The 24,827-nt window shown below is 39.9% G+C and overlaps 1 protein-coding gene across 1 annotated transcript in view; it reads right to left on the bottom strand.

Moving 5' to 3' along the window:
• SNTB1 (syntrophin beta 1) overlaps positions 1-24,827 on the bottom strand; it is a 303,484-nt gene that overhangs the window by 39,766 nt on the left and 238,891 nt on the right. The gene's annotated exons all lie outside the window — the stretch shown is intronic.

Here is a 24,827-nt window from a genome sequence, read left to right as displayed (position 1 = left end):
CTCATTTTACAGAGGAGGAAACTGAGGCAAACAGGGTTAAGCTGCTTGCCCAGGGTCACACAGCTAGGAAGTGTTTGAGGCTGGATTTGAACTCAGGTCTTCCTGATTCTAGGCCTGGTGCTCTTTCCACCATGCCACAAGTTAATTATTTGTTTCACTTTTGTCTTTGTATGTCTGATGCCCATCACAGTGCCTCACATGTAGTAAGAACTTGATAAAAGCTTGCGGATTGGGTTTTTTTTTTTTCATATTTGTAGACCTTTCTTGATCAAGACCCTTTCATCTTGTCCCTAACTTCATTAAGGAAATCTCCCACATGTGAAATTTAATCTTTCTAATTGGAACTCCAACAACAAGAGTCAGAAATTTCATATTCCACTTTTGGAAGGTTACCCACCCCTGACTTAATCTGTTACTTTGGTGAGGCAACTGTTTCCGATATTTTTTTTTAAGTGATCTTGGGGAATGGATAAATAGGTGGTGGTACAGAACGTAGAGGCCGCTAGGTGGTGCCATAGTGCATAGAGCATGGGCTTGGAATGGGATTCATCTTCCTGAATTCAATGTGGCCTCAGACACTCACTAGCTGTGTGACCCTGGGCAAGTCACTTAACCCTGTTTACCTCAGTTTCCTCATCTGTAAAATGAACTGGGAGAAGGAAATGACAAACCATCTTTGCCTAGAAAACTCCGCATGGGGTCACACAGTCAGACACCACTGCTTAGTCTTTCTATTACAAACCATGTGTGTGCTCAGGGCTAGATTCACTTTTAGAGAAGGCCAGACCCTACCATGTGAATTTTTAGGTACAAAGTGGATTGGAAAGTGTAGGGTTATCTTTCTTTCAATCTCTACAGTAAACTTGACAAATTGCTTATCCAGTCTGTCAAAAAGCACATGAAGAGAGAGCACTGGTTTTCCCAAAGAGACCTGACCTATGAATTTTGACTTACAAGTGTCACCACAATGTCATTTAACTTCTATTTGCCTCAATGTCCTCAACTGTAAAAATGGGGATAATAATTGTACCTGCCTTCCAGGGTTGATGTAGGGATAAAATGAGGCCATATTTGCAAAGTTCTTAGCACAGTGCGTGGCATATAGTAGGCCTTAAATAAATGCTTATTCCTTCCCTCCATTCCCTGCCCTCCTCTCTCTTCCTTTTCCCTCCCTTCCCTCCTCTCCTTTTCTCTTCCTTCCCTTTCTCTCTCCCCTCTTTCCCTTCTCCTCTCCTGTCCCTCTTCATGTTCCCCCTTCTCCTGTCCCTTCCTTTTCCTTCCCCCGAAAGGTGCTAGATGCTATGTTGTGCACTAGAGAGAAATACAAAACAATCTGTGACCACAAGGAGCTTACTTTCTACTGAGGGCATACAACAAGAACACAGATGAATAAATACTAAGAGAAGGAAACTGAGAGAGAGAGAGAGACAGAGACAGAGACAGAGACAGAGAGAAAGAATGAGAGAATTAATAAATGAGGATCAGGAATGACCTCATGAAGGAGGCAGGACTTGGGCTGTGCTTTGTAAGAAGCTAGGAATACTGAGACACAAAGTGAGGAGGGCGTTCATTCTAGACACAAAGGACCACCTTAAAAACATTATTAATTTTTAGAAATGAAAGCTTAGACTGGGAGACCACAATAGTGAAATTAAGAAAATGACCCAAGGTGGCATAGCGGATGGAACATGGATTTGAAATGAGGTCAGGAAGACCTGAGTTCAAATCCTGCCTCAGACACTTACTAGCTTCATGATGCTAGGCAAATCATTTAGTCTTTTCCTCTGTTTCCTCATCGGTAAAATGAGGGGGTGGGACTCAATGATTCTAAAGTCCCTTCCTGCTCTCTCTTTTCATACAACAACACACACTTCAAAATGTGCCGGTAAGTGAAATTTTCAGGGCCCTGAAACATTTATTAATGAATCAACCCATGTGTAGTGGGAGGAATATCAGCCAGATCCTCTCCTATGTGGATCGGGCCAGTCATTTTCCCTGAAAGGTATTGAAACCATCCTCAAGACCTAATTGGTCCAGTTGACTAAAGGCTTGTCCACTGATGTCACTTCTTGGTTGCCTGAATACAAAAGGCCATCAGGCACCACATCCTCCTTGACACTTGGCTGGCAGACCACCATAGGCAACTCAGAGGCAGAGGAGCCATGCTCAGCTAATTCAATGTGCAGTGACCTTGACGGATATCCTAGTGGAACTGCTAAGTAAGTCACTTTTATTAACTGTTGAATGACGTAAGAATGTTTCATTTTGTTCAAATATTGGACCCAAATGAGCAAGGGGCTGGCCTGAGTCAGTCCCAGACCACACCACCATTCAATATGGAGAAGTTGACTTCATGGCATGCATCTTTTACTTCAATAATGTTTCTGTGTTCACAGTTATCACCTTAATGTTACATAAATAAAGGAAGAAAAGTCCTGTTCTCATGATGATGTTTGATTATCCAAGGAGAAAAATATTATCATGTAGGAAAATTTGAAACCACACCTTGTACGACTACAAAAGTAGTATTTTTCAGGAGTCAGTGCTGCACTGTTGTTTTAGCCACAACTTCTATTTCAAAGCCCCTGTTTATTGACGCCTGAGATATCTCACTTTTAATGCAGCCTTCATGGAGATGTGTTATCTCTGTTTTAATAAAATGTGATGAACAAAACAGATGTGACTTCCATTTCAATGCCAGCTTCCTGTCACTAGATGCTTCTTGAATAGGACATTTTTCAACAATTACTCATGCCTCTACTTTAATGAAAAAAGAAAAAAAAATGGGAGAAAGAGTTGATCCAGGAATTATTCTGATGCATGTCCTCAGGGGAAGGCAATAATTTATTTCCACCTGGCTTTCCTGGAAAGGCCCACTATTCAATCGATAGAACACATAGGGAGCATGTATCCAAAAGGCATATTTAAACTCAGTGAGTGGCAACCAGCTTTCCTCCATCCCCAATGAGGATGGAACAAGAAGAAAGGGCCAGAGGTGGTTGCAATGAAGAAAGAAGGGTTTCAAACATACTTAAGCAAGAATCTTTTCCCTGTTAAGTAACAGATGTACATGCAATGTTAAAGTTGGAAGTCACCTGAGAGATCATGAAGTCAGTTTCTCTCCCAATGGAGGAATCAGCTCTATTATACCTTTGACACATTTCATTGCTCTTATTTGAGTTCTTTTCGGGACATAGAGCTCATTAATTTTTCAGGAAAGCTGCTTTGTTGGATGACTGCATTTTACCATGTCACTCCTAGTGGCTCCCTATTCCTTGTAGCATAAAATACCAACTTCTTTGTTTATCTTTTAAAATATTTCATAATCTGGTGCCAGCCTATCTTTCCGGGGTTATTACACACTTCGCTATCTAGCTATAGGACCTTGAGATAGTCCTATTGCTTCTCTGGGTTTTACTTGGCTTACTGGTAAAATGGAATGGTTGGATTTGATAGCCATGGGGGCCCCCATAGCTCTCAATACATGATTCAAATAATGCTTCAAGGTAGGTTGGAACCATTGGGGGTAGGGTGCTTACTAAGCACTTTGGATTTTACCCTGTAGGCAATAGGAGAGACACCAAAAGGTTCTGAGAAGGGGAAAGACATGGTCAGATCTGTACCTTAGGAAGATTTAGAAGCTACATGGAGAATAAATTGGGGAGTGAAGAGACTGAGGACAGAGAAGATAATTAGGAGGCTCTTAGAGCAGTTTAATGAGAAGGTATCAGGATCTGAAAAAAAGGCTTGATTGGTGGGCAAATTGGTGATCAAAAGGAATAAATGATAATGGAATTTTTAAAAAGACTGGTCACTGTGTGATTATTTTTTTAAATTGAAAAGCAGAAATAAGCTAGGAACACAGATCATTTATTAATCTAAAAAGGGATACAATAGTTTCTCAAATTAGCAGAAATCCAGGAAACAAGACCTGCAGCACATAAAACCTCAGTTGAATATAAAAAAAGCCATTTTATACTGATAATTGTTAGCATAACAGTTTGTTCCAAAGACCAAGTACTACAGGGAACAGGACAAAAAAGTAGGGGGGTAGCAACCAGGTGGGTTGGAAAGACTGCTGGTGTTTCTGTGGGGCTGAGGATTGTGGACATTTTGAGAACAGGTGCTGTGACATACTGGTATAAGCAATCAATCTCTATCAACAAGCATTTATTAAGTGCCTACTATGTGCCAGGTATCCTACTAGGTGTTGAGGATATAAATGTGAAGAGTAAAAAAAAAGAATAATACTTATTTGCAAAAAATTTACATTCTAATGTAATGCACATCCAGTGCTTAGCACAGTGTCTATCATGTGGTAAGTACTTAATAAATGTTTATTACTTGATTGATTGGTAGACATTTTATTTCATTATTTGATGCTGCACTTGGGCCTAGAACTCAATGAAGGACCTCTCCTTCCCACACAGTGTGAAAAAAGTTGAGTGGTTAATCCAAGTTAACTAGTTTTTGTGACCCTGGAAGACTTGTTACTTAACCCATCAAAATTTGGGAGCTTGTACAGGCCTAGACCAATCTTTTCACTATTTTAAACATATTTAAATTTCATTATTTAAAACATTATTTTAAACAATCTTTTTATTATTTTAACTGAGCGACTTTCCTAATGTCATATAACCAGCTGGTGTCAGAGTCAAGACGGAATCTTAGGCTTCCTGCTTCCCAGCCCAGTTCTCCTTCAAGCCAATTCAACAAATATTTTTTAACCACTTAATCTGCAGAATATTTGAGTGAGTTGCCTTAAGTCTTAGGAATTTGACCTATGTAGGGTTGTACACTATGAAGAAAGTATAGCAGAGCACTGCATTTATTGTCAGGCTTTCTTAATACATTGGTTAGTTTTGTTGAAGAAGTAAGGAATGAGACTTGCATTTTTCAAACATGGCCAATGTGTGAATTTGTTTTGCTGGATTATGCTTAATAGTGACAAGGAGGTTTTTTTTTGGGGGGGTGTTGTTGTAGGGGGTCAAGTATGTGTGAATGATATTGATAGATTATCATTCAAAAAATTAAGAAAAGAAAGAAAAGAGCATTAATGAAAGAGTTGTCAAAATATACAGAAGGGAACTGGGGAGTTCAGACAGGGATATAAACAAGCAAGGCAGTTTGGTACTATTGTGTGAAATGTATACATTTAAAATAAAATGATGTTAACAGTTTAGTTTCATAGAAAATATCTTCATATTTGCAATGCTTATTAAGTTCATAATAATATTTTTTAAAAAGATGATAGTTTGATAGATTGAGAGCTAGAAGGAACTTTAGATATCATCTGGTTCACTCTCTGTTTTATAGATAAGACAACTGAGGCCTAGGGAGATTAAGGGACTTTGAGGCCGCAAAGATAGTATCAGAGGCAGGATTCAAATCAGGGTCCTCTGAGTCCAGAGTCAGAAAAATGGCATCTGTGCTTGTTCCTAATGAAAGAAAAGATTTTCAACAATCAGGAATATGGGAAAGGGTATTCCAGGCAGGAGGGGCAGAGTGCACAAATTTGTGGAACCCAAAGAGATCAGAATGTGATTAAGGAACGGGAAGTCATTCTGTTTGGCTGCAAATAGGATGTGGAAAGGAAAAGTCATGTGATATATGTCTGGAAAGGTAGATTAAGTAGGCCTTGAATGCCAGACTAATAATTTTATGTTTTATTTCCTAGGTGGATGGTTTTGATCTTAGAATGATGTGATCAGACCTCTGCATTAGAAAGATTGCTTTAGCAATGGTATAGATGGATTAGAGAGGGGAGATATGGTAGTCAAGATAACTGATTAAGAAGCTATGCTGAGAGATAACTAGGGTCTGAACTAGAGAAGTGTAGGTAAAAATGAAGGAGGCAGATGGGAGAGAGATCCTTGAGGCAGAATCACCAGGACTTGGCAACTGATTAGATGTTATAGGAGAGAAATACAGAAGGACCATAGATAACCTGAGATTTCAAACCTGGATAACTGGGAGGATGGTGGTACTGAAACAGGTGAGAAAGAAGGAAAAGATGAGGAGTTAAGTTTTGGGCATAGGATCTTAGAGTTGGAAGGAATTTTAGAGATTCTAAATTTAGAGAATCTAAATTAAACTACCTCATTTTTGGAGCTGAGGAAAAAAAGAGGTCCAGAGAGATTAAACAACTTGCCCATGGTCATATATAGAGGAAATGGCAGAACTGGGTTTCAAACTCAGGTCGTCTGAGTCTAAATCTAGCACTGTTTTCATCAGGCTATTCTAGCTCTTGGTATTAAGTTTGAGATTGGCAGGGGCTCATGTAAGTTGAGATCTCTAGCAAGTAGACAGAAATATGGGGTTGGAGCTCAAGTGAGAAGTCAGGACTGGGGATAGACCTTTGAGAGCCATTTGCAAAAAGCTAATAATTGAACCCACCATGTGGAAAGAGTGTAGGTATAGGAGAGAAGAACGTCAAGAAGAAAACTCTGAGGGAAACCACACATAGGGGGCAGGAGGAGAAAGCCAGCAGAGGAGAATAAGGGATGGTTTCAGAGAAACCTGAAGACTTGTATGAATTGATACAGAGTGAAGTGAAAAGAACCAGGAAAACAGTTAATACAATAACAACATTGTAAAACCAAACAGTTTTGAAAGACATAAGAACTCTGATCAATGCAATGACACAACCAGGACTCCAGAGGACCAATGATGAAACATGCTGCTCATCTCCTGACATAGAAGTGAGGGACTTGTGGATCATAATGAGACAAATTTTTAGACACATCTAATATGGGAATTTGTTTTGCTTGTTTAGGCATAATTGTTACAAGAGTTCTGTTTTTGTTTTTTTTTTTCAGTGGTAGAGAGAGGAGAGAAAATAAATGCTCACTAATTGAAAATAATTAAATCAAATAAAATTGGTGTGGGGGTAAGGAACTAGAGATAATGATTATTCTTATCTTCTGTCCTGCTACCTTTCATAGTACCCTCTGTATTCTAACATCTCTCCACTTTACCCCTTTCTATTTCCTCTTCTTTACCTTTCACAGCTCTGGCACTGGGCTTGTGGAAGGTGGAGGTGTGAAAAGGGGCAACAAATGAGTGGTTAGCAGCATGGAAGAAAGGCAGCTTTCAAGTCAGGAAAGGTCAACCTCCACTTTCATTTCTGAGGTGGCTGTTATCACTTCTATTTTAATCAAAGCATTTCAGCTGAGGTTGCTAGGAATTTAGAATAAAGGACAAGGTATCTGTGTAATGATAATTACCACTTATCATCTTCAAAATGCTTTATAAACATTAGCTAATTAATCCTCCAACACCCCCGGAGGCAGATAACCATCACCTCCACTTTACAGACAGGAAAAAAGAAGCCAAGAGATTAATTGACTCAGTCGAAGGCAAAGGGGGCCCCAATGGATAGAGATTTTGAGAGAGCCCTGCTTGTCTCCCTTGACCTGGACCCCAACAGCAGACAGACTCAGGGAATGGAAGTGGGATGGTTGGAGAAATAATTGGTTTTTAGAATAGTGGTTTGAAGGATTTACTTAGTTCATGGGACTTCCAAGAGGGCACTGCCTGAAAAACTAGTAGTCCCTAATGAAATTCACAAACTTTTAGAATCATAGAATCTCAGAATTTGAAGGAAATTCAGAATTCATTCAGTTCAACCTATATTTCAGTGGGAATCCTCTTTATAATATCAGTGACAGGTTGCCATTTAGGCTCTACCCAGAGACTTTCAGTGACAGGAAGCTCACTACCTCCCAAAGGAACATGTGGTTTTTGGACAGCTCTAATTATTGGGAAATTCCTCCTTCTATGGAACCAGACTGTGACTCTCCACTTCTACCCACTGCTCCTCATTCTACCTTTTGGCACTAAGCAGAACAAGTCTAATCTTTCTTCCACATAAATCTTTAGATTTTTTTAAAAAAAATATATATATATATCTTACTTTTCTCCATTTACATGTTAAAACAATTTTTAACATTTTTTAAAAAAAGTTTATAGTCCCAAATTCTATTCTTCCCCCTCCTCCCTCCTCCCTGAGATGGTAAGCAATCAGATATAGGTTATGCAAATGCAATTATATACAACATTTTCATATTAGTCATTCTGTACAAGAAGACTCAAATAAATAAAAAAGAAAGAAAGAAAGAGAAAGTGAAAAATAGCATGCTTCAGTCTATAGTCAAACAATTTCTCTGAAGATGAATAGTACGTTTCATCATTAGTCCTTTGGAATTGTCTTGGATCATTGTATAGCTAAGAATAGCTAAGTCACTCACTGTTCTTCATGAAATAATGTTGCTGTTACTGTGTACAATGTTCTGCTTCTGTTCACTTCACTATGCATCATTTCATGTAAGTCTTTCTAGATTTTTCTGAAATTATCCTGCTTGTCATTTTTTATAGCACATTAATATTCCATTGCAATCATATACCACAGCTTGTTTAGCCATTCCCCAATTGATGGGCATCCCTTTGATTTCCAATTCTTAGCCACCACTAGAAGAGCTACTATAGATATTTTGTACAAATAGGTCCTTTTCCTTTTTTGTGAATGTCTTTGGGATATAGATTGAATCAAAGGGTATACACAGTTTTATAGTGCTTTGGGCATAGTTCCAAATTGCTCTTCACAATGGTTGGATCAGTTCACATCTCCACCAACAACAGTGTGCTAATGTCCCAGTTTTTCTACATCCCCTCCAATATCTAACATTTTCCTTATTTGTCATATTAGCCACTCGGATAGGTATGAGGTGGTACCTCAGCATTGTTTTAATTTGCATTTCTCTCATCAATGGTGATTTAGAGCATTTTTTCATATGCCTACACATAGCTTTGGTTTCTTTCTCCGAACGCTACCTGTTCTTATCCTTTCACCATTTATCAATTGGGAAATGACTTGTAATTTTTATAAATTTGACTCAGTTATCTACATATTTGAGAAAGTAGGCCTTTATCAGATTGCAAATTTTTTCCCCAGTTTTCTACTTCCAATCTTTAGATTTTTGAGGTTGGCTTTCATGTTCTTTCCTCAATCTTCTCCTCCAACATAAACATTCTCAGTTCCTTCAGGTAATCATCATATGGCATGGCCTTGAAGTCCATCATTATCCTGATCTGCTTCCTTTGGATACCATTTATTTAATCAAAGTTCTTCCTAAAATCTGGCATCTAGAACTAAACCCAATACTTCAGGTATGCTCCTACCAGGATAGAGTACAGCAAAGCTGTCACTTTTTTTTTTTTGCTCCAGAGGATATGGGTAAGGGACAAGATTGGTGATTTTACTGGTATAAGGAACTCTACTAATGCAGGTCAACACCTTCTCTGCAATTTATAGTCTGGAGCACTGAGAAGTTAAGTGACTTGCCCAGGATCACACAGCCAATGTTTACAAGAGGGAAGACTTGAACTCTGTTCTCTCTCTACCAACCCATACTGCCTCTTGCTCTGGATGTTCTACATTATACATTCCCTGAGATGGTGGGCTTTTCCTGGGACTTGAAAGAAACCAGTGAGTGGAGATGAGGAGGGAAAGAATTCTAGGCATGAGGAACAGCCATTAAAAACTTTATGTCCAGAGTCTAGACATAAACTATCTTGTGCCAGGAATAGCAAAGAGGCTAGTATCACTGAATTGAAGAGTACAAGAGGATGAGAGAGAAGGAATAAGGTATAAGAAGACTGGAAGGGTAGAAAGAGGTCAAGTTCTGAAGGGCTTTGAATGTTGAAATAAAGGATTCTATATTTTATCCTGGAGGTGAAAAGGAGCCACTGGAGTTTATTGAATAGAGGAGGAGGATAGATATGGTCAGATCTGCACTTTAGGAAGGTTACTTTGTTTTTACAAGCATTCTAGTCTATGTATGTATATATATCTATATATATAGATATATATATATATGCATACATACCTGCACACACTTATATTTAAATATATATTTAAATCTCTATCTTATCATTCAATATGTTAGCTGTCCCTTCAGGCTTCATGTCATCCACAAATTTGAAAATCTTGCCATCTATGCCTTCATCCAAGGAACCGATAATGATAAACTGATAATAAGCCCAAGGACAGACCCTGTAGCAAAACCTTTTCAACCTCTCTACCAGTTGACATTGATCCATTAATCATTCTTTGTGTCTGGTTGTTCAACCATTTCTGAATTCACCCGACTGTGCTATCCTCCATCCCACACCTTGCCATCTTGTATACAAATGTATTATGAGAAAAATCATTCAAACTGAGCCATGTGGGCAAAGTTAATGTCAAAGCAGAGATTTAAACTCCTTTTTACTTGATTCCAAGCCTAGTGCTCTTCCCATTAACTAGAGGATGCCTTAGCAAATATGATGCAGGAAAATGACTACCCAGTTATTCACAGAAGCCATTACCCATACAGAGAAACAGATGCTTCAAATATCTATGCACAAATAAACAGGCTATGGGGAATAAACAAAGTGAAGCAGAGAGCTTAATACAGTGGAAGGGGACTTCGGATTGTGTTGTGGGATATCTTCAGCTTCCTACCTTCTTTAGTAATGTCATAGTTAATAACTGATACCTTATAGTTACGTCTCCAGCTGTGCTTTCTAAATACAATCATATCTGACACACAATACCTTTGGGATAAGACTTATATTATCGTTGGTACAGCTGAGGGATATCACTCTCTCAATGCTAGTTGGCATCTTTTCTGTAACTGGACCTTTTTGGCAGTCTGATGAAGTCTATGGATAAGTCTTTCTTAGCATAATGTTTCTAAATGCATAAAATACATAGGATTACAAAGGAAGTCAATTATATTGACTTTCAGTTATCAAAATATTCAAAAGCAAATTTCAGGATAAAAGCTCCTATTTTTAAAGTTATCGAGAATGCTGAAAGGCTAGTTAAGTGACTTGCCTGTGGTCACGCAGCTAGCATATGTCAGAGGTAAGACTTGAACTCAAGTCTTTCTGTTTTCATAGCTGGCTTTCTGTCTATTATGCCATGCTTTCTCTTGCATGCTACCTGACACCATATAGCTATTTAAACAGTGGGAGGGCAATAGATAATAACCTGCCCTTTTCCATTAAGCTCCCCTCCATTACATAAATGTTTCCCTAACAAGTCATATGTTGGAAGGAGCACCTTTCCATCATAGAAATGGGACAGAATTCCCTTGATTCAGAAATCTGGTCTCTGAAGAGTCACAAACCTAACAGTGAGCAGGAGGCATTCTGTTCATTTACTGTGATTGAAGCTTCTCTTGTTCCAGACTGACTGATTCTGTTGGCAAAGCTTTCAAAATGGAAAGGTATTGCCTCATCCTCGGATGTGGACCTGAAGAGCCAACACGCTCTACTGAGTCTATAACCTATAATTATTGTTAAGAATGCTATTCATATTAGATATCCATCATTACTGATGGATGTGCATGTTTTGGAGCTCATGATTCCTCTAATGGTCCAAAAGTTCTCATAGTAATTTCGGAAGAAACCATAGTTTTTTTTTTTAAACATTGAAATGATTCTTGGTGTTGGTAAAGAGGTACTGGTTATGGAGTTTGAAGACCAAAGTTTGAAATCTAGCTCTGTGACTGATTGGTCTGTGTGACCCTGGTGAAATTGATAACCCTCTCTGGGTCTCAGTTTTCTTATCTGTAAAATGAAAGCGTTAAACTAGACCACAGAATTAAGAGAATCTCTAGGCTGGAAAGGACTTCTGAGATCTTCTAGTCCAACCTGTACCAGGGCAGGAATCTCCTATATAATGGTTCTGATGAATGGATATCCAGTCTTTATTTGAAAACTTCTGATAAGGGATAATCTAGTGTTCCCAAAGGCAGCCCATTACACTTTTGGATAGCTCTAAATATTAATAAGTTTTTCTTTATTCTGATCCTTCATTTGCCTCTCCTCAGCTTCCACTTACTGTTTCTAGCTCTGTCTTCTGGTGCCAGCAGCTGTGGTGTAGTGCCAAGAGAGTACCAGTTTCTGAGTCAGATGAATTGAGTTCAAAGCCTACCTTGAACACTTAAGACCTATATGAACTTTGTTAAATCACTTGACTTCTCTGGGCCTCAGTTTCCTCATCTGTGCAATGAGGAATTGGACGAGATTCCTTCTGAGGTTCTTTCAAGCTCTGAAGCTAGGATGACTTCTAAATCTAATCCCTCTTTTTCATGTCAGCTCCTCAAATATTCCCCACCTAACCATGTCTCTTTCTCTCTAGGCTAAACTAGGACCAGTTCCTTCTAACAATCTTTGCATGACACGGTTTCTATTCTGGATCCCCTTTGCTGAACATTCTTCAGCTTGTCAACCTCCTTCCAAAATGTGGAGCCTGGAACCAGACACCATAGTCTTCCAGCTCAAAATCGTATGGCTCCAACTAAGCACTGGATTATAGGATAATGGCTAGATAACACTTGTCATCAACATGTACTTCCAGTTGACCACAGTATGGGAGAGGGTATTTCAGCTATTTTGTGTCTTTGGAGCAGATCTGGACAGAATATAATCATGTCAGGTGAGTCTTCACTCTCAGAATCTATTAGCTTAGAAAATGTCCTGGAAGCAAAGCAAATGCTTTCAGAGCTGAGCTCGACTTTCACTAACAATAGCCTCTCAACCAATTCAGTTCAACAAAATTAATCCAACCTTCCAAGTAATGAGTTTTCCATTAACATCCACCTACCCAGACAAATGGCACTGAAAATATTTCACTAGTGAATGTTCTTCCTCCCCCAACCCCGACCTGTAAAAAACAAACATAAGAAAACTGAAATGAAGGAAGCAACTGGCTTTCCCTTAAACTGGGGGATCATGAACACTTCTGGCAATCGAGTGGAGCCTATGAATTCTTTCTTAGACCACTTTTAAAAAAATGTATAAGATAGAGGATTACCAAAGAAATCAATTTTATTGAAATAAGGTTATCAAACTGTTTTTTTTTTAAATAGTCGAAGACCCTGGGTTAAGAACCCCTGTCTTAAACCACTTAAAAAGACTCAATTTCTTTCTTCTGAGTACCAATGACAGGCAGCACCCGGCTGCCGGCATTTTGTCCTTTCGGTGACAGTCAGCCACCCTTAGTCTTCAGCCATCCTAGTTCTCTTTTCTTTTTCAAGAGGTGGTAGCAGTCCACGTTCAGCTTCCAGGAATGGATGAAAGACTACTTTTAATCTGTGATGCTCAGAGATAATTAAATTAGACTCCTCGGTCTAGTCTGGGAAGCTATTTTATATTTTCATTAACTCAAAGGGGCCATTTCAATTACATTCCCTCTTTAGTAAACAAATTATCTTTGACTTGCAGGCTTCATTTCCGTAAGACCCAGGAAACATGCCCTTTCCAGAACTATGCCGCAGCCGTCGTTTGCTTTGGTAGCAGTGGCAATTTATGATTTTTAAAAAGGTGCCTTTGGAAAATCAGACTGGGGGTCCTGGGATCTAAAAATCAGCAAGCTTACTTACTAATTCTATTCTGTGGCTTTGACTGCTTCTTTGCCTTCAAAACACAAATACTGGGCTGTAGTTGTGTGATCTCTTCTCTCTCTCTCTCTCTATTTGGTTTTACTTTATTTACTTGCTGTTCTCTGAACTTGGCATCTATTTCCCACCTCCATGCCTTTGCACAGGCTGTCCCCCATGCCTAGAAGATAAGACCTTCTTAATCCTGCTTCTTTGTATCCTTAGCTTTCTTCATGGCTTACTGGGGGCCACCTACAAAGGGAAGCCTTTCCTGATCTCCTCTGTTGATAGTGTTCTCTCCCTCCTCAAACAACCTTTGGCTAATTCATCTGGGCAAATATTACCTCACCTCAGGAGAATGTAAGCTCTGTGAGGGCAGGGGCCATTTTTCATTTTGTCTTCATTATCTCAGGACTAGCACAGTACCTTGTACATAGAGCCACTTAATAAATGCTTATTGAATTTTATCTACCCATCAAAAATGAAAATGCCTTGAGGAAGGTGATTGGGAAACAACCTTGTGCCTCAATCTTATTCTGAGAGGCAGCATGACATTGCGGATAGAGCACAAACTTGGAACAGGAAGTCTTGGGTTTGAATCCTTCCTCAGACACTCACCAGCTTTGTGACATTCCCCCACCTCTCGCCATGACCAGACACTTAGGCTCTCTCAGCCTTAGTTTCCTTATCTGTAAAATAGGGTAGCACTTACTTCATTGGGTTGTTGTCAAGAATAAATAAAATATTGTAAGAAAAGTACTTTGCAAACCTTAAAGATGTTTATAAAGATGTCTATTGTTGTTACTGATATTATCTGGATATATGACACTCTCTGGGGAATGCTGAATGCATTTGATATGTGATAGGGCTCTTTTGGACTTTAGCTAAGAGGATTTAGTCACTGTAGTGCTAATAGGACCTCATAAAGACTAACATTAGAAGACCTAGGATTCGAACCCAAGTTTTCCGAATATAAGTCCAGCACTTTTTCCAAGATTCCACACTGCCCCAAGGACAGTATTTTAGTAAGGTTTCATATTCTATTCCTTCTTTGAGACCCACTTCAATTTCTCAACCTCCTCCAGATACATACACAGTAAAATGGAAAGGTTCCCCAGGCTGGGCATTATGAGCACCGAGTTCTAATCCTGTCTCTGCCACTAATTAGCTTTATAACCTTGAGCAAGTGACTTCACTTGTCAAAGTCTCAGTTTTTTAATCTGCAAAATGAAGGTGTCTAAATAGCCACTAATTGTCTTTCTGGGGCAGCTAGATGGTGCAGTGGATAGAGTGTAGGGCCTGGAGTCAGGAAGACTCAACTTCCTGAGTTCAAATCTGACCTCAGACATTTACTAGCTGTGTGACCCTGAGCAAGTCACCTAACCCTAATCTGCAAAATGAGCTGGAAAAGGAAATGGCAAATCTCTCCAGTGTCTTTGGCAAGAAAACCCCAAATGAGGTCACGAAGAGTCAAACATGACTGAAAACGACTAAACAGCAACAGTAATTGTCTTTTCAATTCTATGACTTTATTACACTGATAAATTAGGTGGCACAGTAAATTGAGAGCTGGTCACCAAGTTAGGAAAATCTGAGTTCAAATCTCAGCCTTATATAATAACTGTGTAAGCTTGGTCAAATTATTTAATTTCTACCTGACTCAGTTTTTTTTAAAATCTGTAAAATAGGGATAATATTAGTGCCACTTTCACAGGGCTGTTATAAAGATCAGATGAGATAATATTTGTAAAGTGCTTTTCTAACTCTAAAGTGCTATCTAAATGCTAGATATTGTTATCATTCCCTTCTTTTAAATCCTCTTCTGCTCTGAGTGTAGTCTGGGCATTTAAGCCCACTCTTAACAACACGTTATCTTACATTGTCTTTTAATTGTTTCTGTATGTCTGTATGGCTATATCTTGTGCTTCTTCTGTATTTCTTCCCTCTTCCCTGCCTCTCAAACAAGTGCTTAACTGAGTGCTGAGCCCAGAACAGGCTTTTAGTACACACTTTTTGCCATACAACTATGAGGCATGGGATATGACAATTTCTGAAAGAGCTAATAGAAAAAAAAAAAAAAGACCTCAGTGCCAATGGAAACGCACAGGGTGGAGGTGCATAGTCTATAACATATTATACATGGGCAGTTGGAGAAAGAGATGAAGAATAAAGTATGGCATCAAAGACATGGAGGGTAGCTAGGTGACACCACAGTGAATAGAGTGCTGGGCGTAAAGACAGGAAGACTCATCTTCCTGTGTTTAAATCTGGCCTCAGACACTTACTAGTTGTGTGAGTGACCTTGGGCAAGTCATTTAACCTTGTTTGCCTGTAAAATGAGCTGGAGAAAGAGACAGCAAATCACTCCAGTATCTTTGCCATGAAAACTCCATGGACTCCATGGTCCACAGGATCACAAAGAGTCAGACATGACTGAACAACTAAGCAATGAAAACAATAACATATCTTGTATGTACATAGTTGTTTGTATGCTATTTCCCCCATTAGAATTTGAGCTCTTTGAGAACAGGGACCATTTTTTTTTTTTTACCTTTCTTTACTTTCCTAGGCTTATCATAGTGCCTGACATAATGCTTATGAATGCTCATTGACTGACTGACTGGCTGAAGGGAACATCTACATGACTGAGATCATAGATCCATAACAGTATCTGAGACTGGGCTGAACAATATAACAACAGCCAAAGTCAAGAGGCCAACTGGAAGAGACTCCCCTTTGGTTCTTCCAAGTAACATGTCATCGGCACACATAGTACGCAGGCAATAAACATTTCGTTCAATTGCATTGGTAACTTTATAGGCAAAGATACTGAGCATCATTGAGTTTCAAAGCTGGAAGGGTCTTAGATGATCTCATTGAGTCCAACGCCCTTGTTTTACCATTGAGGAAACCTAGGTCTAGAGAGGTTAGGAACTTTGGTCAAGGTCACACAGCTCATTAGCAGCAGAGGCTGGCCTAGGACTGAAGCCTCCTGCTCCCAGTTCAGTACTCTTTCTACTACCCCAGGATGAAATCTGGGCTTGGTTATAACTCTGTAGGTTTGGTCCTTTTGCTTGAGGTAGTAATAACTCTACTCCAAAAAATACAAATTGGTCCCAACCTAAGCACACCTCCTGCCTCCCTGCATTGGCACAGGGCCATCCCTGCCCCCATTTATCCCCACCCCAATCCCTCCAGATTCATTTGATTCAAGGATGCATCCTGGGGGGAAATGAAAGCATCCCCCACGTTAAAAAAAACAGGCATCTTTGATCTGCTGCTGCACCCTCTGTTAGTTGTACAACAGGAAACAATACAAATGTTATTTTCAAAAAGAAAAAAAAAAGTGTGAAAACACAAGGTGGTGTCTGTTTATCTTCCCATGTCCTCTCCACCTGATTCTCCTCTCTGTTGACTTTCCAGACAACAAAGAATGTACCACTCTCCTTTCCAGAATGAAGGGATCATGAAGGACATTTCAAACAATTTTGTATATTCCACAGGAGCTCAGCTGAGCCAGAGGACCTATGGGTCCAAAGGCCAGGGCAGCAGCATGGGGTAAGGACACAAGGCAAGACAAAACAAACAAACAAACATCATAGTCCCTGTCTTCCAGGAGGTCACACCACCATTCTGGTGTGTGGGTGTGGTTTTTAGATATGGTGTCTGAGGATAAAGCCGGGCAGGTACTATTGCTGGTAGATATGAAACTGGCCACAACTGTCTTACCTTTTGTAAGAATTTCTTTAGCTCTAGCTTAATAGTGAAAAGAGTTAGTATTCATAATAGTGCTTTAAAGTTAGCAAAGCATTCTTGTTTGTTCCTCACAACAACCCTGTTGTATTTATTGAATTTTGTTGGAATAAAATGATAATAACTCTCTGGAAGGTAGGTGCTATTATTATCCTTATTCTACAGATGAGAAAACTGAGGCAGAATTTATGTGTCTTACCTGGGATCACACACTAGTGAGTGTCTCACGCTAGATTTGAATTCAGGTCTTCTTGATTTGAGGTTCAGGGCTCTATCCATTGTGCCACCTAACTTTGGAGCAAGGGAACTGACCCGAGAAAGTCTTGAGTGTGTGGAAAAGAGCACAGCTGTTCTCTGCTGGGTAACCCTGGAAGCTTCCCTTATAGAAACATGTGTGACCAGAGTATAAGTGATAGGTGGGGTAGAAGAAGCAGCTGGGGTTTCTGTACCTCATAGGTCATAGGATCATAGCTTTGGAGCTGGAAAGGACCGTAGAGACCACCTAGCCCAACTCCCTCATTTTATAGATGAGGAAGATGAGGCCCAGGGTTTAAATGACTTGTCTAAGGTCACACAGCAGCTAATGGTGCAGTGGATAAAGCAATGGGGCCTGAAGTCAGGAAGACTCATCTTCCTGAGTTCAAATTTGGCCTCAGACACTTACTAGCTGTGTGACCCTGAGCAAGTCACTTAATCCAATTTGCCTCAGTTTCCTCATCTGTAAAATGAGTTGTAAAACAACTGAAAAACAACAACAGTTACACAATAGAATTTAAAACCAAGTCTTCTGACTCCAAATTCAGTAATCTTCCTACTGTACCATGTTGCTTCAAGGCTAGCTTTTCCTTAAAAGACATTGAGATCATCCTGGAGACTTATGGGCTCAGAGGACTAAGGTTTAGGCTATTGGCATAGCTCGAAAGGTGGTTTAAAGCCAGCAGTCATAACCAACTCCCTAAGACTTCTGACCTGTGGATCAGTCTGGCCAGCAGAGGCGAGGAAGCTGTGCCCAACTGAACTAATACCGTGTCCTCAATGAGCATCTTCCCCGGCGATGGCTAAGGAAGCCTCCTTTTGTTAACTGCATCCAACGTATCTCGCTTCATTTTATTTTCATGCCAGGTACATCAACAAAAGATTATATTTTCTAACGAGCAGTATATAAAAGTACCTTTGATCCTAATTTAATTTGAGACTAGAGCTTCAAAATTAAAGAACCAACTGGAGAGGGAATGAGTTTAACTTTAAAGAACCTTAGAAAAAGCCTTTAAAAATAGGATTTTGTATTCAACAGCAACACCCATTGGCAAGCTAGAATGTTATAGCTGAGTTTCATTAGACATTAAAAATATCTGTGGGAGTTTTGTTATTCAGTCATGTCTGACTCTTCGTGACCCCATTTGGGGTTTTCTTGGCAAAGATGCTGTAGTGGTTTGCCCTTTCCTTTTCCAGCTCCTTTTACAGATGGAGAACCTGAGGCAGAGTTAAGTGACTTGCCCAGGGACACCCAGCTTGGAGGTGTCTGAGGCCACGTTTGAACTCAGGAAGATGAATCTTCCTGACTCCATACTCAGCCCTCTTTCCATGGCCCCAACCTGTGGGGGTAAGGGTGACTTTTAATTGTATACTGTTTGGGGGTGGGAGAAGAGCCTAGGAATCAGAGCTGAAAGTATTCTTAGAGATCATCTAGTCCAAGCCCATCATTTTACAAGTCAGGAAACTAAGTCAGACAGAGAGAGAGAGAGAGAGAGAGAGAGAGAGAGAGAGAGTCACTATCCCAAAGTCTCCCAGCCAGTAGACAGTAAATGGGTCTTTAGTTAGTAACAACCTTTCCCCTCATACCTTATATACTACTTTTTCGTCAGTCTCTAGTATGCATTATATCATAGTGTATGTTATATTTTAATGTGTTTGTCTTTTCTTCCTACCAGACTGTAAGTTCCCTGAGGGCAGATATCAATTTTCATTTTTTCCTTTGTATCCTCAACCCCTAACAAAATGCCTTGTGCAGAGTAGATAGTTATTAATGTTAAATAGACATTTATCTAATTAGAGCTTAAATAAAATTGATTTATTTAGTAATAATTGATATATATGATATTATTATAGCATATATTATATACTATTATAGAATGGAGATTTTAATTTTTGATGCTCATTTATTTGATGCTCAATGATGCTCATTGCTTTTGCATCACATTTACTTCTGAATATACTCCTTTTTCTACCCAGTTGGCCATCACTTTGTAACAAAGGTGGCAGAATGGGGAGTAGAGCTATGATTTCATTTGTATACAGAATTCCCCATGAAGAAATTTCCTCTGCCAATGCAGACTAGCACCTTTTCTACAACTTATAGTCTGAGAGAGTCCTTTGGGGAACTGAAAGGTGAAATGACTTGTCCAAGGTCACAGATGTGTCCGAGGCAGGACTTCAGCCCAGGTCACCCTGGCTCCAAAGGTCAGGTCTCTGTCTACTATGATACTCTGTCTCTGCTATCTATTGTGACAAAGATAAAGGGGGGGGGAAGTCCAGAAAAACTAATGGATACATGGATTACATTTAACAGCATCTTCAACATTCCACACCCATAGAACCTCATGTGTCTAGTGAAAAGAGAGAGACAGAGAGAGACAGAGACAGAGAGAGAGAGAGAAAGACAGAGAGAGAGACAGAGAGAGACAGAGAGAGAGAGAGATGCATTTGATGCATTTTCTTATCTCTTTTCCAGGGCCAAGCTTGGTCATTATAATCACACAGTGTTTCTGTGGATCACATTGTTGAAGCCAGACAAAGAACTCTTGGTAATAGAGAGGTAAGTTTAGATTGGATTGAAATAAGAGTACAGAGGGCTTGGAGAGCCAGCCAAGAGCCCTGGACTATAAATAGGTTGTTCTGGGGCCCCGGGCAGCAGGACACAGAACAGATGGGACTGAGGCAGGTAACTCTCTTAGGGCATCTGGATTCCTTGCCCCCTATGGAGAACATTTGCACCCCAATTTAACTCTCTCTCTCTCCTTAAATGATTTTCATACGCGAAAGGAATGAAGGGAGGGGAGGGCTGGTGACCCCAGGACACGCCTCTTGAGATGCTATCCTATCAATCAAGCAATCAAGCATTTCTAAAGCCCTTACTATGTGCCAGCCACTGGCTAGGTGCTGGAGAATAAAAGGAAAAAGCAAAAACAGTTCCTGCCTACAAGGAATTTACATTCTAGTAAGGGAAATGACATGCAATAAACCTACGGAGTAGCCAGAATCAAAAAATCAGTCAAGAAATAAATAAACATTTATTAAGTGCCTACTATGTTTCAGGCACTGTGTGTTTGTGAAACAGTCAGAAGACCAATGTTACTAGACTGAAGAGTACATGTCAGGAAGTAATGTGTAAGAACACTGGAAAGGTAGGAGGGGGTGAGGTTATGAAGGGCTTTGAATGCATTTGATCCTGGAGGTGATAGCGAGCCACTGGAGTTCAAAGAGGAGGAAAGTGACATGATTAGACCTGAACTTTTAAAAAAATCTCTTTGGTGGTTGAATGGAGGAGTGGGGAGAGACTTGAGGCAGGCAGACCCACTTTAGAAGGGAAAGCCTCCTGCAAAAGATGGGGCTTGAGCTGAAGCCTGAAGGAAGCCAAGCATTCTAAAAGAGCGTTCAGAGGGAACACTGAATTTGAGCTTAAACAATCCTCCCCCTATGCTGTCTGACTGACACAGCCTTGGGTTTTTAGGCCTATATGTTAGGCTTAGTAGCATGCAAGCACAGCATTAACTCACTGCATTTGTTCCACACTTAACAAATGACAAAATGTGCCTCAGCCCTTGACCAAGTCAGCCCAACATCTGGTTACCGGAAAAGAGCCGTCTAAAAGGTCCTGACCTCCCCCGGCGAAACGTTTCTAGAAGCTGGCTATGGCCTTAAGCTGAGAATGCCCATGTACGGATCCCAGTATTATTGCAGGTTATTTCAGCATCCCATCTTCAAGTTTTCCTTTATTAAAGAGATCTATCCATAGCTGATTTTAGATTTCTAAAAGTCAGGACCCTCAAACTTCGAAAGGACACCATTAGCACCTTCCTCATCTTGTCTTCTCCTAAACCTTTCCATGCTCTGCCCTCACAGATCTGACCCAGTGTACTTTTGCGTGCTGACCCTCATGGAACAGGTGATCTTTTTCATTTGATTCATTTTTTCTCAGTCCCATCTCAAGGCATGAAGATCAAAGTGAAAAGCAGACCCCTAAATACAGTCCCCCGAGATGCCTGGCAACCTTGTTCACTCCTCACTCTCTCCTAGGAATGAGTGTCTTGGAATAACCCTGGCTCTGTACTTCATACTCCTTCGTGTTCAGCCTGCAAGTGAGAATTTTGGAGAGAAAACACATTATCCATGACAATGGTATGTGTTGCAGATATAGTACAGCTGGTCACAACAATTGTCTGACTTTATTAGTCCGTAAATGTTTCATTCCCACTTATTCCAGCACCTGCCCTTTTCACTCTGCTCAAACTAACTCTGAGTAGACTCCAGTCCTCTCCTCCTGATTTTGTGTTTTCTTCTGCTGCAATCTACTTTGCTCAGTAAAATGTTCCCTACCCACTACCCCTAGTCCCACCCCTAACACCCTGACTAGCTATCCTCTTAATTTTCCTTATTCCTTTGAAAGCATAGGGCTTCACAGGGCTGGATGTGTGCTTTTAGAATGCAGAGACCTACTGAGAGGGATGGATTTGGACTCAGGTTTGAATCTCAGCTCTGCTATGACTTTGGATATCACCTACCCATTAGGGCCTCAGATTCCTTATCTGTAAAATGAGAAGATAGGATAGTGGTACCAAACTTGCCATAGGTCAGCCTTTCGTGCCCTGCAAAACTCCTCGGCAGTGGGAATCAGATTAAAATGTAAATAGGAAATGTTTAACAAAATAAATATTAAAGACAGCCAAGTGGTACAGTGGATAAAGCACAGAGTCTAAAGTCAGGAAGACCTGAGCTGAAATCCAGCCTCTGACACTTACTAGCTTTATGACCCTGGGCAAGTCACTTTAACTCTATCTGCCTTAGCTTCCTCAAATATTAAAATGGGGATAATAACCCCCCAGGGTTGTGATGAGGATTAACAAAATAATATTTATAAAGTACTCAGCACATATTTATATAGCACATAGTAGGTGCTATATAAATGCTACTAGCTATGAATATAAAAAATAAAATTCAATATAGATCATGCAAATTTGTGGTTTTCTCAGTTAATGAGATCCACAGGCATCTGTTTCTATTTGAGTTTGAGACCACCAGATCAGATGAATCTTGCGGTCCCTTCGGCTCAACATCCTTTAAACTATATGGTTCATTGACACCAAGCTAATAACTCTATTTCTTGCCCACCAGGGGCTTGCAGTCAACTGATACAAAATAATCTAGACCAATATGAATGTCTAACTGCTAAGGGATTCAGAGAAGAAGAAAGGTGGTTAAAGAAGAGTTAGAAAAATAAGCATACTCCTTGGCTCAACAATGCCATTGCTGGGGATCTATCACAGGAGCATAATCAGAATGAAAAAGCAAAAATGATAGGTGACCGTGGACAAGTCAATTAATCTCCTCGAAACTCAATTTTCCTCTCATGTAAAGAGAGGATTATAAACAGCACCCACCTCACAGTCTTCCTGTGGGATTCAGATGAGATGATGTATGGAAAAGAGAGCACTTGGTTAATCATTCAAAGACATTCATAGTGGAACTATTTATAGCTAAGGAAGGGGAGCTAAAAGGAATAATTATCCCCTTTTTTGTTGTTGAGTCATTTTCAGTTGTATCCAACTCTTTGTGATCCCATTTGGGGTTCTCTTGGCAGAGATACTGGAGTCGTTTGTCGTTTCCTTCTCCAGCTCATTTTACAGATAAGGAAACTGAAGTAAACAGGGTTAAGTGACTTGCCCAGGGTCACCCAGCTAGTAAGTGTCTGAGGCTGGATTTGAACTCAGGTCTTCCTAATTCAAATCATATCCCTGAGGAAAACCAAAAGTGATTAGAACTGAGTTAATATATGTAAAGTGTTTTACAAACCTTAGAGTTCTATGTAAATGTTAACAATTATTATTATTATTTGAACTGGGTAGGGTTAACATTGGAAAACTTCTGGGAGAATATTCTGAAGGAATAAGACATGGATTAGGGAAGGAATTCATAGCTTGTGTGTGTGTGTGTGTGTGTGATGAATCCCTTTGACAGTCTTATGAAACCAAGGGACCACTTTCTCAGGATGTTTTTAAATGCATAAAATAAAAAAAAAGATTACATACAAAAATTGCAAAGGAATCAAAATAAATTGAAATTGAGCTATCAAAACATTAAAAAAAGATAACCCACATATCCCAGGTTAAGAATCCCTGGATTGGGATGCTTAATTTTGATTACTTAGTCTAATCATCCCAAATTTGGTATCATAAGGACCCTGAGTCAAGTAAAACTATGGTTGTTTTGGCTAATGAAGGTGCTATTGTTATTCAGTTGTTTCGGTTGTGTCCAACTCTTTGCAATCCCATTTGAGGTTTTCTTGGCAAAGATACTGGAGTGGTTCGCCATTTTCTTCTCCAGCTCATTTTACAGATGAGGAAACTGAGGCAAACAGGGTTAAGTGACTTGCCCAAGGTCACTCACATAGCTAGTAAGTGTTTGAGGCCAGATTTGAACTCAAGAAGATGAGTCTTTCTAACACTATGCCAGTACTCTATGCACTATGGCACCACCCACCTGCCCATTTAGTGGGCAACAACCCACTTATCCCCTGCATGACTTTTGGTAAGTCCCTCATTTCATGGGCCTTAGTTTCCTCACCAGTAAATGAGGTGGGTAGTGTGTGTGTGTGTGTGTGTGTGTGTGTGTGTGTGTGTGTGTGGGTTGAACTAGCCCTTCTAACACACAACTCTAAACCTACAGCAGTGGAAAAAGGGCCTTGGAATTGGCATCTGATGACTTGGTTTTGAACTTCATCTCTTCCCCTTTCTCACTGTGTGACACTGGACCAATCTTGCAACCTTGCTGTGCTTCTTCATCTGAAAAATGGGGCTATTGAAGTTTGTACTGAGATGGTGCAGAGGATAAAAGTGTAATAATGTATGTAATGTATTTGGCAAACATTAAAGTAGTATTATGAATGTAAGCGATTATCACCAACGTCATTATATGACTCCTGTGTGAGTTAGGGTGGACATGACCTCTCTGAGCTCTACTGTCCTCAGCTACAAAATGAAGGGTTTGGATTAAATAATCTCCAAGGTCCCTTCTAGCTTTAAAACTCTGTTTAAACTGTAATTTCTTCCCACTGCTTTCCAAGCAGGGAGAGGAAGAGAGCACTTCAGGTGAGAGCAAAGGAATGAGCAAAAGCACAGAGAACAAAAGAGCAAATTGTTCTCAGGAATTGTTAAGATGGTTAGTTTGGTTGGGAAGAAAATCCTTGGAGGGGAGCTGAACACAGAGTTTTAAAGTGTCCACTCCCTTTATTTTAAATCTCAGAAAAGTTAAATGCCTTGCCTATATCACATAGCTAGTCAGTGAGAGAGCTGGTAAAAAGGATGATTTCAAATTTTTTTTGGTTAAAGCTTATGATTTCATTGGTGGGAATTTGGGAAAGACTTGAAA

Source organism: Vombatus ursinus, unplaced genomic scaffold (genome assembly GCF_900497805.2).
Source record: "Vombatus ursinus unplaced genomic scaffold, bare-nosed wombat genome assembly UNPS02010284.1, whole genome shotgun sequence".
NCBI lineage: Eukaryota > Metazoa > Chordata > Mammalia > Diprotodontia > Vombatidae > Vombatus > Vombatus ursinus.
This window is presented reverse-complemented; position numbering and strand designations above follow the sequence as displayed.